Raw genomic sequence first — 15,215 nt, 5'->3', positions numbered from 1 at the left:
GCCAAAAGTTATTGATTCCCAGACAGACTGTGTCAGTCATTGAGGTCTGGGGCCGATTCTTGTGTTCAAGTGAGTGCTAGACCCAATCAGCATAAAGGTATTGTGTTTGTGCGTTGTTTAAATACTTCAGAACATCATTGACAAATACTTTATCTTTTAGAGAATCCTACTAGTGTCTTCTACTAAACAAATCTTACTGAACTAATTTTGGAAGTGGCGGAAGATAAAGTCAAATCCATTCAAATAGTGAACTGTGTGCTTATGTTTAAGAGGTGGGGAGTTTGGAAGTGGTAGAGGAAACAAAACAAACATACTCAATGCTCAATTATTTAAGTTACAATTACTTTTTCTCTCCTGTTATTTAACGAGAGCGTATGTAGACAAATTTTATTCATGTGACATTTTCATGAATTTTGCCATGCATTCTAGAGAATCCTTCTACTATGCTTTACTCAATTGGTTTAAATCAAGTCAAATTTTACTTAGTCCCACTCTAAAAAATAATTTCCATCAGAGCACCGGCTCAAAGTGCTACTTGTATTTCTTCTACTACTCATTAGAATAAATACAAAACAGCTAAAAGTTTTTAAAAATCTTTCGTGAACCATGAATTGTGCATGCAAAATTGGGAAATACTGATAGAGTCATAACATCCATTCTATCTTTGAACTCTGAAAATATTCACTTGCCTTGGTTAGTACACCCCTCTCTGAATTAAACAACCCAACCAATGCACAGAATTCCAGGACAAAACAAAACTACTAAACTAAACAAACAGAGCTATGATGTTTTTGGATAATGAAAGAAATGTAGAATTTATTTTAGGGTGTTTTTTTCCTAGAAATGCATTCTGATTATAATGCTCAAACTCCTTGACTTGAGAAAGATGAAGTAGATGATAATGTTTAACATGTTCCTTGTTAGATAAAGAAAATAGTAACATACAGAATTTTGTTATTTAGGCTTTAAAACCACATTGAAGTGATATAGTTTCAGTTGATAATCACTGCTGCCTACCTAGCCAGCTGCAATTCCTCTCTATTCTCTATAAGTAAATCCATTTCTTCTTCACGTTTGTCCCATTCAGGAAATCCTGATCCACTAGAATGATTGTGTGACATGGTGACCTGTTGAACATAGGCATTCTATTGCATGTCATCGACATTCATCCAGGACTGTGTTCTTCTCATTGTGCGCACTGAAATCACCAGAAACAGGGTTTAAATATATGCTCACGCCTGAGTCCCATCCACAGAAATCCTAATTTAATTGCTCTGTGGTGAAACCCAGGTAATGGCATTTATAAATACCTCACTAAGAGTTTCTTTTCTGGAGCTTAGGTTGTTGATTTCTCACCACCACCACGCCTCCATCCCCCGCCTTTTCATTGTGGCAATGTAAAAAGACCAGGTAGGCTCAGCCATGTTCAAGTTCAGGTATGGGGCTTATGCAACAGGGAGATCACCTACAACCCCGAGTTCTTCCCATCGCAACCTCTCACTCAGCATGAAGAGGCGAGGAGGAGACTGAAGAGTATTTCCTTTTAACAGGCTTGGCTTCTCTGGGTTGGCAATGTGCCCCAGGAGGACTGGCCTTCCGGCGTGCACACAGTGGAATGCAGTATGGACCCTGACATTAATCAGGCTGTGTCTTTTCCTCTTCTCTGCAGAAAAGCACAGCCCAGTCATAAGGTGAAGAGACGGGGCTGTTTTATCCTGGCTGGATTCCTCCTTCTCTGTTGTTGGGGAACATGAACTTCAAACATTTATAATAATGTTTAGCAGCAAGTAAAGAGCCCTGGTCAGATTTCTGGAGGGAAAAGCAGTAGGAGGTTGGAAGTCACCATTTTATTCTTGTATAGGAAATGGAGCTTTTTATTTTTCCCTAGCTATGTTGTCTCTACTGAGTTTTATGTCAGGAAATATGAAGTTGATGATAGCCTGTTGCTGAAATAAAGTTCAGGCTTTTTTCCCTCTCTTCCTCCTTCTGGTTCCCCCCTCCCCCCGAAACTGGGGTTCATGATAGCTTGTTGTTGGGCAGGGCATTAGCCTTTTGTAATTTATTGCTTTTAGATTAAATCTGGGGAAACTCAATATTGCAGTTGAATGATTAGAGCAATACCCCTTGGAGTAATAAATTTTCTTTGGTGCTGTGCATCTCCAGATCATGTTTCCCTTCTAATTACATTTACATAAATGATATTCTGTAAAATTAAATTAACATTCAAACGGTTACACTGGCAAGGAGAGACAAAAATTAGTTACCAAGTTGCATCTCTTAAAAAAAAAATCTAGTTCTTTTCACAACATGAATCACTACCCTCTCCAAGTGTCAGCAATCAACAAAACCTCAGTTCCAGAACTGCACAGGGATGTTTGTCACCAGCTAATGGAGATGTGTTGTCTTTTTCTTCGAGATTTGGACCATAAAGCCTCATTAGACAATGACTATGGTGACTTTTCAAACTTGGCCACTAATGAATTGCTAATCTTCCTTTGCGATTTTCGCCCTGAAATTCTGCAGTGATGCTGGGGAATGTCGAAATTAAATGGGCACGCAGAACTTTGTTCCAGTCTGTGCCTTCCTCACCATCCCCCCACATTCTCAGTTTTCCAGTCTACGAATTAACAGAAGACCGGTCATGTCATGGGTGAGATCCAGAATCTTCCAACCTCTCTATCATCTCTTACACTACTTCACTATGTTTCCATTTTTAACAGTTTGGGTCTCTGATACATCTGATAAGGGGTTGACACTGAAAATTTATTTAAAAACTCATAAAACTAAACACCAAAAAAAACCCAAACAATCCAATTACACCAAGAGCAGAGGACATGAAGACACTTTTTTCCAAAGAGGACATACAGACAGCCAATAGACTTGTGAAAAGATGTTCAATGTCACTAAGCATCAGAGAAGGGAAAATAAAAACCACAGAGTTACCACGTCACGCCTATCAAAATGCCTATCATCAATAAATAAACAAATAAGTGTTGGCGAGGATGTGGAGAAAAGAGAACCCTTGTGCACTGTTGGTGGGATTGCAGATTGGTGCAGCCACTATGGAAAACAGTTTGGAGGTTGCTCAAAGAATTAAAAATAGAGATACATTACGGCCCAGCATTTCTACTCCTGGGTATTTATCCAGAGAAACCCACAAAACTAATTCAAAAAACTATATGCACCCCTATGTTTACTGCAGTGCTATTCACAATAGCCAAGACATGGAAATAACCAAAATGCCCACCAATAGACAATTGGATAACGAAACCATCATACATTTATACAATGGAGTATTACTCTGCCATAAAAAAGAATGAAAGCTTACCATTTGCAACAATGTGGATTGTTGCCTAGAGAATATTATGCTAAGGGAAATAAGTCAGACAGAGAGAGACAAATACCATATGATCTCACTTACATGTGGAATCTAAAGAACAGAATAAATGAGCAACAAGACAGAAATAGACTCAGAGATACAGAGAAAAAAAACTGATGGTTGCTAGATGGGACGGGGCTTGGGAGATAGGGGAGAAGGTAAAGGGATTAGAAAGTACAAAATAGTCATGGGAGTGTGAAATACAGTATGAGGAATATAATCGATAATGTTGTAAGGACTATGTAGGGTGTCAGATGGGTACTGGACTTAACGGGGGGATCACTTCATAGATTATATAAATGCCTAACCACTGTGCTGTACACCTGAAACTAATACAAAATAATATTGAATGTCAACATAATTAAATATATATAATATATATTATATATATTCATGGGATGAAAAGTACAGAATAGGGAATATAGTTAATGGTATTGTAATAGCTATATACAATGTCAGAGGGGTAGTAGACTTAGGGAGTTATCACTTTGTGAAGGGTGTAAATGTCTAATCATTATGAGTGTGTTGTTTTGTACAGCTGAAGCTAATAAAATATTCAAAAAAGAAAAGAAAAGAAAATATAGGTGGATGGCGTAGAGAGTGGACTCTGGTGTCAGCTTGGAAATGTATTTAACCTCACTGGTAAAATAATAATAGTAATTAAAGGAAACTACCCTGTAGAAAATATTTTCAGGATTAAAAGTTTGCGTCTCATTAGAAGTTGTGCTATTTGTCTGGTTTAAATCAGAATCATCAAAAAATCTGCTGCTTCCTCATCTTGACTAAGAATGTTACCTCAACCATGTTTGCACGTATGACACCAAACAACTTCAAGAACCATTTCTACTATGTCTTTCTGTTATATAGAACTATTTCCATTATATCTAAAACCAATCAGTTCCAATTTGTCAGCAGGATGACTTGATGCAAAATGTGATGTCACTTACGTAATAAAAAACACATAGATCCTTGGGGAGGATGTTTAACAAAAACGTTAGTCGTATCCCTGTGCAGAGCAGTGTGATTTTCCCCCCTATTTATTATTGTTTCTATTGTTGGAATTACTTACAGTCAATGCGTATTATTTTTATATAAAATAGTTATATGCTGCAAAAGAAGCGTCTTTTCAGGTCCTCGGGGTTCAGGTGCAGAGAGAGTTAAATGGACACTTAACAGCCTATGCTTTGATTGCTTCTATTCTCCCTTTTAAAGTCCCAAAACCTGTGACTCCTCAACAACTAGGTTTCGCAACACCTTGGACGCAATCATAATTACAAATATTGAAACATCTGATATATGTGGCTGCCAGGAGTCCACTCTCAAAGCAACTTTTCAGAATTTATGCTTATGACAGAAGATGATGAAGGTACAGGAAGAAAACCAGTACCTCTTTTAAAAGAAGCCTATTGCTTGCACATCCTTCCCTAGGTGTTTTTGTATTTGCACTCGCTCCCACCTGACCTGACTTCTCCGATTCTCCTCTTTTTTGGGCTTCCATTCACTGTGTTTCTATTATTCATTTAACATATATGTATTAGCACCTAGAATGTGCCAAAGTACTGTAATTGTCACCAGAGATAAAATGGGAAGAAAAAACAGATGTAGTTCATGTTTTCATAGAGATTACAGTCTGCCTCGACATACAGATGTTAACTAAATAATCATATTGATAAATATTTAATTATAAACTAAGATTAGTGTGCTGAAGAAGAAACACAGTCCTGGGAGAACATGAATTCAGAGAATTTACCCTTGATGGAAGATGAGGCGTGAAGTTGGAGGTCAGGAAAGCATTTGTTAGGAAGTGAGATTTGAGCTAAGACATCAAAGATGGGTCTGGGTCAGCCAGGAGTCATGAGAAGCAGTTGCAGGAGAGAGGAGGTGACCTTGCCAGCAGCATGAGCCAGTGTCCTGCATCAGGAGTGAGAGTGTCATGTTTGATACCAAGGGAAGGCCAATGTGCTTGGGTTATAGGAAGTTTGGGGAGAAAGATGGGTAGTGAGATGAATGAGGCAGGTTAAGTCAGGTAAAGCAAGACCCTTGTGGTAATCTGATGATTTTGATTTTATTCTCACAACAATGGGAAACAACAGAAATATCATAACCAGGGAAGTGACAAAGTCATTTCCCTTTTGCCAAGATCACTCTGAGAGCAGTGTGGGAAATAGATTGTGGGGTAGTCAGCATGGCTATGGGGGGTGGGGGCAATTAGAAAGCAACTACAGTATTTCAGCCTTTCTAGACCAGTGGGGTGGCCACTGAGATAGGGAAAAAAGGGGGATAGAATCAAAAGATAATTCAGACGGCCAATAGACATATGAAAAGATACTTGTCATCACTAATCATCAGAGAAATGTAAATAAAAACCACAATGAGATATCATCTCACACCTGTCAGAGTGGCTATCATCAATAAATCAAAAACAACACGTGTTGGTGAGGATGTGGAGAAAAGGGAACACTTGTGCGCTGTTGGTGGGATTGCAAATTGGTGCAGCCACTGTGGAAAACAGTTTGGATATTCCTCAAAAATAAAAAAAATGGAAATACCTTATGACCCAGCAATTTCACTTTTGGGTATTTATTTGAAGAAACCCAAAACACTAATTCAAAAAGATATATGCACCCCTATGTTCCCTGCAGTGTTATTTACAATAGCCAAGCTATGGAAGCAACCTAAGTGACCATTAATAGATGATTGGATAAAGAAGAGGTGGTACATATGTACAATGGAGTATTACTCGGCCACAAAAATGAATGAAATCTTCCATTTGCAACAACATGGATGGACCTAGAAGGTATTATGCTAAGTGAACTAAGTCAAACAGAGAGAGACAAATACCATATGATTTCACTTATATGTGGTATAGAAAGAACAAAACAAGCAAACAAACAAAAAAAAACAAAACAGAAACAGACTCATGGATACAGAGAACACACTGATGGTTACCAGATGGGAGGGGGTTAGGGGGCTGGGTGAAAAAGGGAAAGGAATTAAGAAATACAAATTGGCAGTTACAAAATAGTCATGGGATGTAAAGTAAAGCACAGGGAATATAGTCAATACTGTTGTAATAATTACGTATGGTGCAATGGGTACTAGACTTATTGAGGGGATCAGATCACTGTATAAATTATATAAATGCCTAACCACTGCGCTGTACAACTGAAACTAATATAAAATAATACTGAATGTCAGCTATAATTGAAAAATAAAGAATAAATAAATAAAAATAAAAATTTAGGGTCAGGCATATAAAAATGATAATGCAGAGGTACATTTACATCATTTGGTAATAGTTTGTTCATGGGGAAAGAGGGAGAAAGCAGTGACTAGATGCCTCTTGGATTTCTCACTCTATAACTAAGTAATGGATGGTGGAATGATTAGAGAACACAAGGTTCAGCGGGATGGAGGATGACTGTGGCCTTGGGAATATTGAAATAGATATCCAGGGGCAGGGGTTGAGGAGGAAGATCTACAAATGTAGCTCTCAGAAAGGAATTCAGGGTAGGTTATGTAAAGAAGGTAACTGAAGCCAGGAGCATGTATGGGGAGATGGGAGCGAACTCTACAACGAATTTGACGGAGCATGTCCTAGGTCCTGGGCACCTTCACACGCTCTTATCTTCCCTGAGGTGAACTGCTAGTCTGGTTCTGCAGTGCTCTTCCCACCTTTTGTGTGTGAAATTATCGGAAACTCCACATACTATTTTGACCCTACCTTTGATAATGACTTGCTGAATTTTGACCCTACTGTCTCAGCTCGCTCTTCCGGTGTCAGCTGCCACAATCTTGTCGTCTTGGATCTTGAGGAGAGCTATGGGGATATTAAAGATGATGTGATGATGTTGAACTTGAAACCTGGGTCTCAGTTCTCCCATCTAGGCTTCATCTCGGGGGAAAAAAAAAAAAAAGGCTTCCGCCTAATTGATTCACTCATTAATTCTGTTTGTATCAAGAGCAGATTTATAGTATATCCAAACGCAGGTACTAATGAACCATGTCATAATGGCATTCTATTACACTGTGCAAATGCCTATAATTCATTTTACACCTCTTATGTAGCACTCATATTAGGACATAAACTATAGTTCTTTTCATACCTGTCTCGTTTCCCTCCCAAGAATTCAAACTCCTTGAAGACAGGATTATCATTTTATGTAGTTTTATACCTCGTACATAAGTACCCACCAACATGTACTCACTGAATGACCAGGGATGGTGTACTGTAGAAAAACAATTTCAGTTTTACAGGTGTAAGGAAATAAGAAATTAGGGTGGGACATAAAGGAATGGCAATATCTGGCATAAAGTACTGCCCAGTAAGTCTTTCTAGGCTAATTGAATTTTAGAAAGTATTGGCAGGTATAGAGAAAAGAGATCAAAGAGAAGGGTGAGAATAAACCCACAATTCATCAAAAATGCCATGTCCTTTCATTCTCCACTTCTTGCTTGTGTTGTTCCTTTGCCTGAAACTCTATTTCATGTGCCCGCTCTACTCGGCAAGAATAGGCCCAATGGTCACTTGCCTGTGAAGCCTTTTCCCCATTGATCAGAGTTGGAGGTATTCTCCTTCGTGATCTCATTGATCCTATTCTAACGTAACGTGTTTATTGTGTCTGTGCATATTCCCCAGGCTCTCCACCATTGGCTAAGCCCCTCGTAAGACTGCACAGGGTCAGCTTCCAGCATAGGAGAGGCACTAACAGAATGGACGAATGGAAGGTTAGAGGAATAGAGATGGCTCCACCCTCACAACTGAGTCTAATTTTAAGAGTATGTATAATACTACCTACCCTACCACTAACATACATAAATGTGATGCCTTACCTGCCTGAAATTGCTTTTTAAAGGAAAAACAGCTACCTTTTCTAGAATTAGAGATCGGGTTAACTTCAGCTACAATGGGAATATGAGTCAGGAAACAAGAATTCTATCCTTCTTGTATATTTAAAATCTCTATGGCACTTTGGACAAATCATTTAAACAATAATTTCAGTGTTATTTTCTGTATAATAGGCATAAGAATCTATCAAATTAGGCAATGCCCATGAAAGCAATTTATCCACTGTGACTGTATAAACACAACAGAGTGTAACATTAGTATTAGCTATTGCTGTTGATGTGAGAAAAGTCAGCAGTGGTGGCTTTCAATCGGTCATTTAGTTCATAAATGATAACGTGTATGGTTATGTGCCCAGGTTTGTGCTAGGTGCTTTCGAAGGGGGCGGGGGAGTTTTAGGAGACGTGGATTGTGTTGTCAAATTGTATGCAGTATCGATCAGGAGACACAATTAAAGCCAATCAACAAGAGACAAAACACGTGCAAATGCAGGATCACATGTAATCAGACCATTTGTGCCATCACAGTCCTCAGAAGGAAAAGAGTGGTGGGTGAGTGTCCACTCTTATTTTTAGATCAGAAAAGGCTTCCCTTCCTTTGACCTGAATAGACACCTCTGGGTGTCTCATAACCTAATCTATGAAAGCTGGCATCAGAACCTGCAAATTGGTACCATTCATCATCTTTGCCATTCATCCTCTTTCTTCAGCGCAACTCGGCTCTGACTACCCCACACAGCTGAAATCTTTGGCCCAGTCCCTCCAATCGCCACCTGCAGGCTGCAGAGGACCAAAAGCTCTCTCAGCCCTGGCTTGCCCAGGTGGAATGCTAGGTGCAGCTCTTGGAGCCTGATCCAACCTGCTGGCTTCTTGCTGTCTCCATCTGGGCCTGCTGTCAGTGGATGGATGCCCACAGAACTGGCTCACCCACCCGAGGTGAACAAATGGGACCAGGGTTTCAGAGGTCCTTGGGGAGAGCTAAGAAAGCCGGTCACCGGAACCCATCATTGCTGTGGCTTATACACCAGGGAAAGGTTAGAGAAATTTATGAGTGGACACCATATGCCAGCCCAACATCTGCTTCCTCATAAGGGGCATGAATATAGGACAGTGCATTAAAGATGAGCCTCAGGCACAAGAAAAGTACAATTGTACTACTTAGGGGGGTGAAGACTCTAAGGTACTAGTAGAAGTTTCCATGGTTTTTTCTCATAAATTTTATGTTTCAGAGAAGTTTGGGGTTCACAGAAAAAGGGACAGGAAGATATATCTGTTACAATTGATGAACCTACATGGACACATCACTATCTCCCAAAATCCACAGTTTACATTGGGGTTCACTCTTGTACATTCCATGGGTTTGGACAAATGTATAATAACATGTATCCACCATTATAAGTATCGTGCAGAGTAGTTTCACTGCCCTAAAAACTTTCTGTGCCTCACCTGCTCATCCCTCTTCCCCCCATGTTCATTCTTCAAATGAAACATGTAGAATGTGAAATATAAACATAGGTGAAGCTGTTCTCTGTAGGGATGATGAGAGTCCTTCCCTCTGCCTCCTCTCAGTGGTCCCTGAACTACTGCCGTGGGTACTGGGAATCTAAAAGAAACGATCTCAAAACTATTTTTCTAGTAGATGAGGGAAGGGGAATTGATTCTTCCAGTATTTTCTGCATTACATACTGGAGAAAGGCCTGTTCCAGACTGACATAATAAGATGTTTGGACAATTGCTCATCACAGACTGGGACCTTGTTTATCAGTATCCTTGGTGAAGTCGATTATGAAATTTACTTGAAATAATAGAGTTAGCCTTCTTTTAACATGCTAACTGCTTGCAGAAGGTAGGGGAGTACAAGTATAGGTATCTTGATGTTGTTCTTTAAATTTCTAAATCTAGTAGATAGCAACGATCACCTATATATTATGTCGTTGTTCAGAGTCAACCGGTGATATCCAAGTCTCAGCTGATAGTGTCACACAGGCAGGCATGACAGTGGGAGGGAAAGTGGTGGAATTTCAGTGATAGTGCCACCCTCAGATTTTGCAACTTTGTTTTCAAAAGTGGTGATGACGGATGGCATCCTGGGGCCTTGAGTTGTTTTCTCAGTACCGTACATGCCAGGATTCCTCAGAAGTATGTCTTCCTCACTGCTTGCAGTTCCCGTTAATGCTGTAGCCAGACAGAGTGTACAACCACCATCAACAATGAAAGCAACAAGGACACATTAAAATACTTTTAAATGTTTTAAACTTCTTGGTATGTTGAGGAGGACACATAAAACATATGTAAGCGCTTTAAAGCAAGCCTGCTCAAAAACACAGACTAACTCTATTAGATAATCATGGTAAAATAAAATAAAGTACTAAATTTCATTTAACTCTAATTAAAGATGTTATGAGAAAGGAAAACATGCCCCAAATTAATCTCTGATGGGAAAAACAAAGAGACACTCATCAGAAGCAGTGTGGTAGAGCATATAGAGCGTGGACTGCTGAGCTGGAAAGAAGTTTCCAAGCTCAGATTCCTCTCAGCTCTACTACTTATTGGCCACACTGTGAACTTGGACAAATAAATACTTCATCTCTCTGAGCCTCAATATCCTCAATGGTGAAATAAAACTTCTAATTCCCTTTTATAGGTGTTAAGACACCCAGCGAATGGAAGGTCCTTTCTTACTCACCCCTAGTCATTTCACCCAAAGCCACACGTACTAATTATATAGTCGCCTTTATGGAAGGAGCCTGATGCCATCCATGGAAGAGCGCTTGTTTCAGAGTCTGGAGACAGAGTCAATCACCACGAGTTCTCATTTTCTCAACTATCAGATACATCATTTGGAGTAATAATTAAAGCCTAATCATCACTCAAATTTTTGGTCTCACTTGTAGTGCTTTTGGGAAAAACAAGAACAACTATTACACACTTTGAACAACTTGAGAAATAGCCAACTACTGAAGTTGCCAAATTTTGAAAGTTTCTCTGATGTTCCAGACAGCTCTGTAACACACAGTTTCTAGTTTTCTGAAATGCAAAGGTCTGACAATTAAGTTCACAAATGCATCCTATAAAAAATGCCATATACCTCATTGCTGAATATCACTATGGTCACCTTCGAAGTACTCCCCTTAGGAAGCTATGCACTGATGCCAGCACCTAGTCCACCCTTCAAAGCAATTGTGAAACTCTTTTTCTGGAATGGCCATCAGAGCTGTCGTCGCATTACCCTTGATGTCCTGAATGTCATCAAAATGTCTTCCTTTCAATATTTCTTTTATCTTTAGGTAAAGGAAGAAGTCATTGGGGACCAGATCAGGGGACTAGAGAGGGTGTTCCAATACAGTTATTCATTTACTGTCTAAAAACTCCCTCATAGTGCCATATGAGCTGGTGCATTGTCGTGATGCAAGAACCATGAATTGTTGGCGAAAAGTTCAGGTCATCTAACTTTTACATGCAGCTTTTTCAGCACTTACAAATAATAAACTTGGTTAACTGTTCAGTTGGTACAAATTCATGATGAATAATCCTTCTGATAGCAAAAAAGTTTAGCAACATCATTGCAACAAGTTCGCGAACTTAATTATCAGACCTCATATGTTGTCTTCATTGGGATAAAGATGGCTTCCATTATGTTAATACTCTAGACAGTCCTGAGCCAAATTCTTCATGAGCCGTGGGAGTTTTTGGTGCCTTGTTTTCTCTGTTTCACATTCTTGTGTCTCACTCTGGGCACCCAAGAATCAAGAGAAAGCTAACATTCCCCTGTGATATAGTTTTGCACTTCTTCAATTCAAATTAAGGAATAAAGGAATAGTTGGTAAGGGAAACTTAAACTCTTACTTCACCTCAAATATTTATATCAAGGCTTAAGGTTAATAGGTAAAAAGTAATAATGGAAATTTGGGCACTGATCATGAGTAGATTTCTTTGGATATAGGACAATCCCAAACCCCTGACGTAAAACAAAATAGATCAGAAGTAATTCTGTTCCCACAAGAAGAAACCCTGAGAGATGGTGGTAAATAGATGTCTGTCTGAGCATCTCTGGTGATGCCAACATTTTACCTTCGCCTGCTCCGATACCAGCTTAGCTTATCCTGGCAGTGATGAAGAGGAAAAGGGAGAAGGCTCTCAAGTCTTACGATGAGCTGGTGGTATTGGCTTGCTCTGGACTCCTAGTTCAACGCAATAGGGCCAGAGCAGCTTGCAGGGTGCTCCACCACAGTCTGAATAAACAAACAAGCAAACAAACCAAATAACCAAGGCAAAGGAAATAAAATAACTAATAAATGTGATTGAGAAAGGAAAATAGCCCCCAAATTATTGTCTGATAAGAAAACCAAGGGACTACCCTTCAGAAACAGTGTAGTAGAGTATACAAAGATAAAATAAAATAACTGATAGAGTAGTTGAGATAATTAAACTCAAACTTATGAAGCACTTGGAAAAGTGTCTGACATTCAAAAATTTTGTGATTGTGGATAATTTTTCTTTTAGCGAGTCACTGCTTAGGTAGCATGTTATAGTGAATTCGATTGAAAATCAGTTATATGAGTTCTAGTCCTTGCTCTACCAATAGGTGTGTCCATTAGTTGCTTGGGAATCTGGTGCTTCCAGCTGTAGAAAGTGGGGGTGGGGTGGACCTAATGATTTTGAAGGTGCTTTTGGTTTGAATAGTCTATGGAATTCTGAACTATTTGGATCAATGGATCTCTGGGAGGTTTGGATTTTGAATGGATTAATAGTTGCCAGCTCTCTGGCATATAACAGTGTGCTAATTTCCTCCCTTTTTGACATCTGACTTTTTCTATGTATTCCTGTTGTCTGTGTATTTACTTAAAGGAATATTAAAAGTCAGTTTGACTTATACTAGAAAAATAGTGAATGGAAAAAAAGTGTTTTCCTTTTCTTGCTTTTTTTTTTTTCCTTTTTAAATTAGTGGTTTAAGGAAATGAATCCAATAGAAAGAAATAAAGAAAATGGTCGGTGTCCCAGTCCTTGCTAAATTGATTTCACAATGTTATTTTATTATTTAGTTTGAGGCAAATTTCTAAAATTCCAGGCATCTTCATAATATAAGTGCTAGCCTTAAAACTGTTCAACACAAAATGTGACATGTTTAGGAATTTTGATACTTTAGAGTTCTGATATGTTTCTCTTCTAGGGATTTGGAAATTCCAAAAAAGACTGAATTTTGAGGCTATACCATTGTTGTGAAATTCCCATCTATTTAGACAATGACTATATTGCCTCTAAATTAGAATTTCTATTTGTATATTTTTAAAATCCCATTTTACTTTTATCATTTTGTATATGTTTTACAAAGAACATGATATGTTATGTACAGTCATACATGTTGTTCTGCATGTTTAAACATTGTAGGGGTTGGGTATCCAATCAAAAAAGTTTGGAAATCACTCTTCGGACAAATATAGTATGCAACTTTGTTCCTAGTGGGCTGCAAAACTGGTCAAATGTTTCACTTCCACAAATTCATGAAATGAGTATTTATTGAGCACCTACTGTGTGGTAGGCTCCATGCTAAGCATTAACTGTTCATATGCTTTTGTTTATAAGCTGTGCTTTCCACACTGGAAGTGGTAAGTCTACATGGTACATTATTGGGAACTACTAAACACATGGCCATATGACAGAGTTTATTTTTGTCAGATCAACCTCTCTTTACTTAAGTAGCTTTGATCTTTTTACCTCCACTATTCATTGCAAACACATATATGTTTGGCAAGCTGATAAATCTGAGACAATAAAATATAAAGTGTATGTCTGAAAACAAGTGACAAGGGACCCTCTCATAGGACTGATAGGAGAAATTTCATGCCTGGCAGGTTTGGCACTTTGTGGCTGGCCGGCTGACAGCTGGGAGAAGGAAGATTAGAAGCGATCAATAAAGGGCTAGCTGGAATCAGAAATAATGGGTTACATTTTAGAGGGCGGCTGGGGAGGTTCAGGGTTCCAGATATTTAGCTGCTCTCCACAGATAGTGTAATTTGTCATTGTTAAAGCTCAGGGGTCATTAGAGAATGAGTTTAAAGATTAGGGTACCTTAGGACCCCAAGTTAGTTATATAACGTTTATATGAGGCAGAATGTGTGTGACATTACCCACGACAAGATCTGGGCCCCTTAACCTATATACGTAAATTTTGGATGTAAATCCATCTTTGGGAAGCTTTTAACCCATTGGAAACATGGTTCCCAAAGACTGCTAAGGACTGTTAATAAGTGCAATCTTGAATTTGTAATCTCAACCATCTTAAATATTCTGAATAAAGTTGATGGAATTTGCATAGAAGTTTAGAAAGAGGAATGGAGGGAGGCTAATAAGAAGAGCTTTCCTGATTCAGAGATCAAGGATACAAGTCATCATAGATATAATGACTCGGTTACCAATATTATTTAGATCAGTATCAAATAGGGATTTTTAAATCATTTTATAGGTAGATATTGGGAGTAGCAGGACAATTGAGTCTGGTTTGGGGTATTGTTCAGAGGAAGGTGCAAGGCCAATCAAAGGCTAAGCTTTGGGGGCTCTCTGTATTATTGGCACATCTGTGGGGTAATCGCTGAAGAGAAGGAAAAGAGAGAAAGCAAACCTGGCAAGAGTCATTTATTGCCTCACTCTTTTTTCAGTCCAATATCGGCAGACCCAGGAACCCCAGTCTGTCAGGTGACTTTGAAGTCTGAACCTTTAGTGAGCTGTGAATCTGTGACTCTGGAACTTCCCACTTTGCAAAGTTGTCTGTTCAGAAACTAATTTTTCTGTTGATTTTTAATAATTAAAGAGGATTAAAAGGACCCACTAAAAACAAGGGACCAAACAACTCAGAATCTCTACTGGGAAACCCATGGAGCTTTGCCTCCTAGGAATGACCTTTTGGAAATGCAAATTAGGGAACATCTGGCAAAGCAGAACCTGACTTAGCCATGTATATCCAAGTATAAGGTGAGTAAGAGTAACTGCTGAA

The sequence above is a fragment of the Rhinolophus hipposideros genome (genome assembly GCF_964194185.1).
Source record: "Rhinolophus hipposideros genome assembly, chromosome: 12".
Lineage (NCBI taxonomy): Eukaryota > Metazoa > Chordata > Mammalia > Chiroptera > Rhinolophidae > Rhinolophus > Rhinolophus hipposideros.
The sequence above is the reverse complement of the archived record's forward strand: the minus strand, read 5'-3'. Positions refer to the sequence as shown.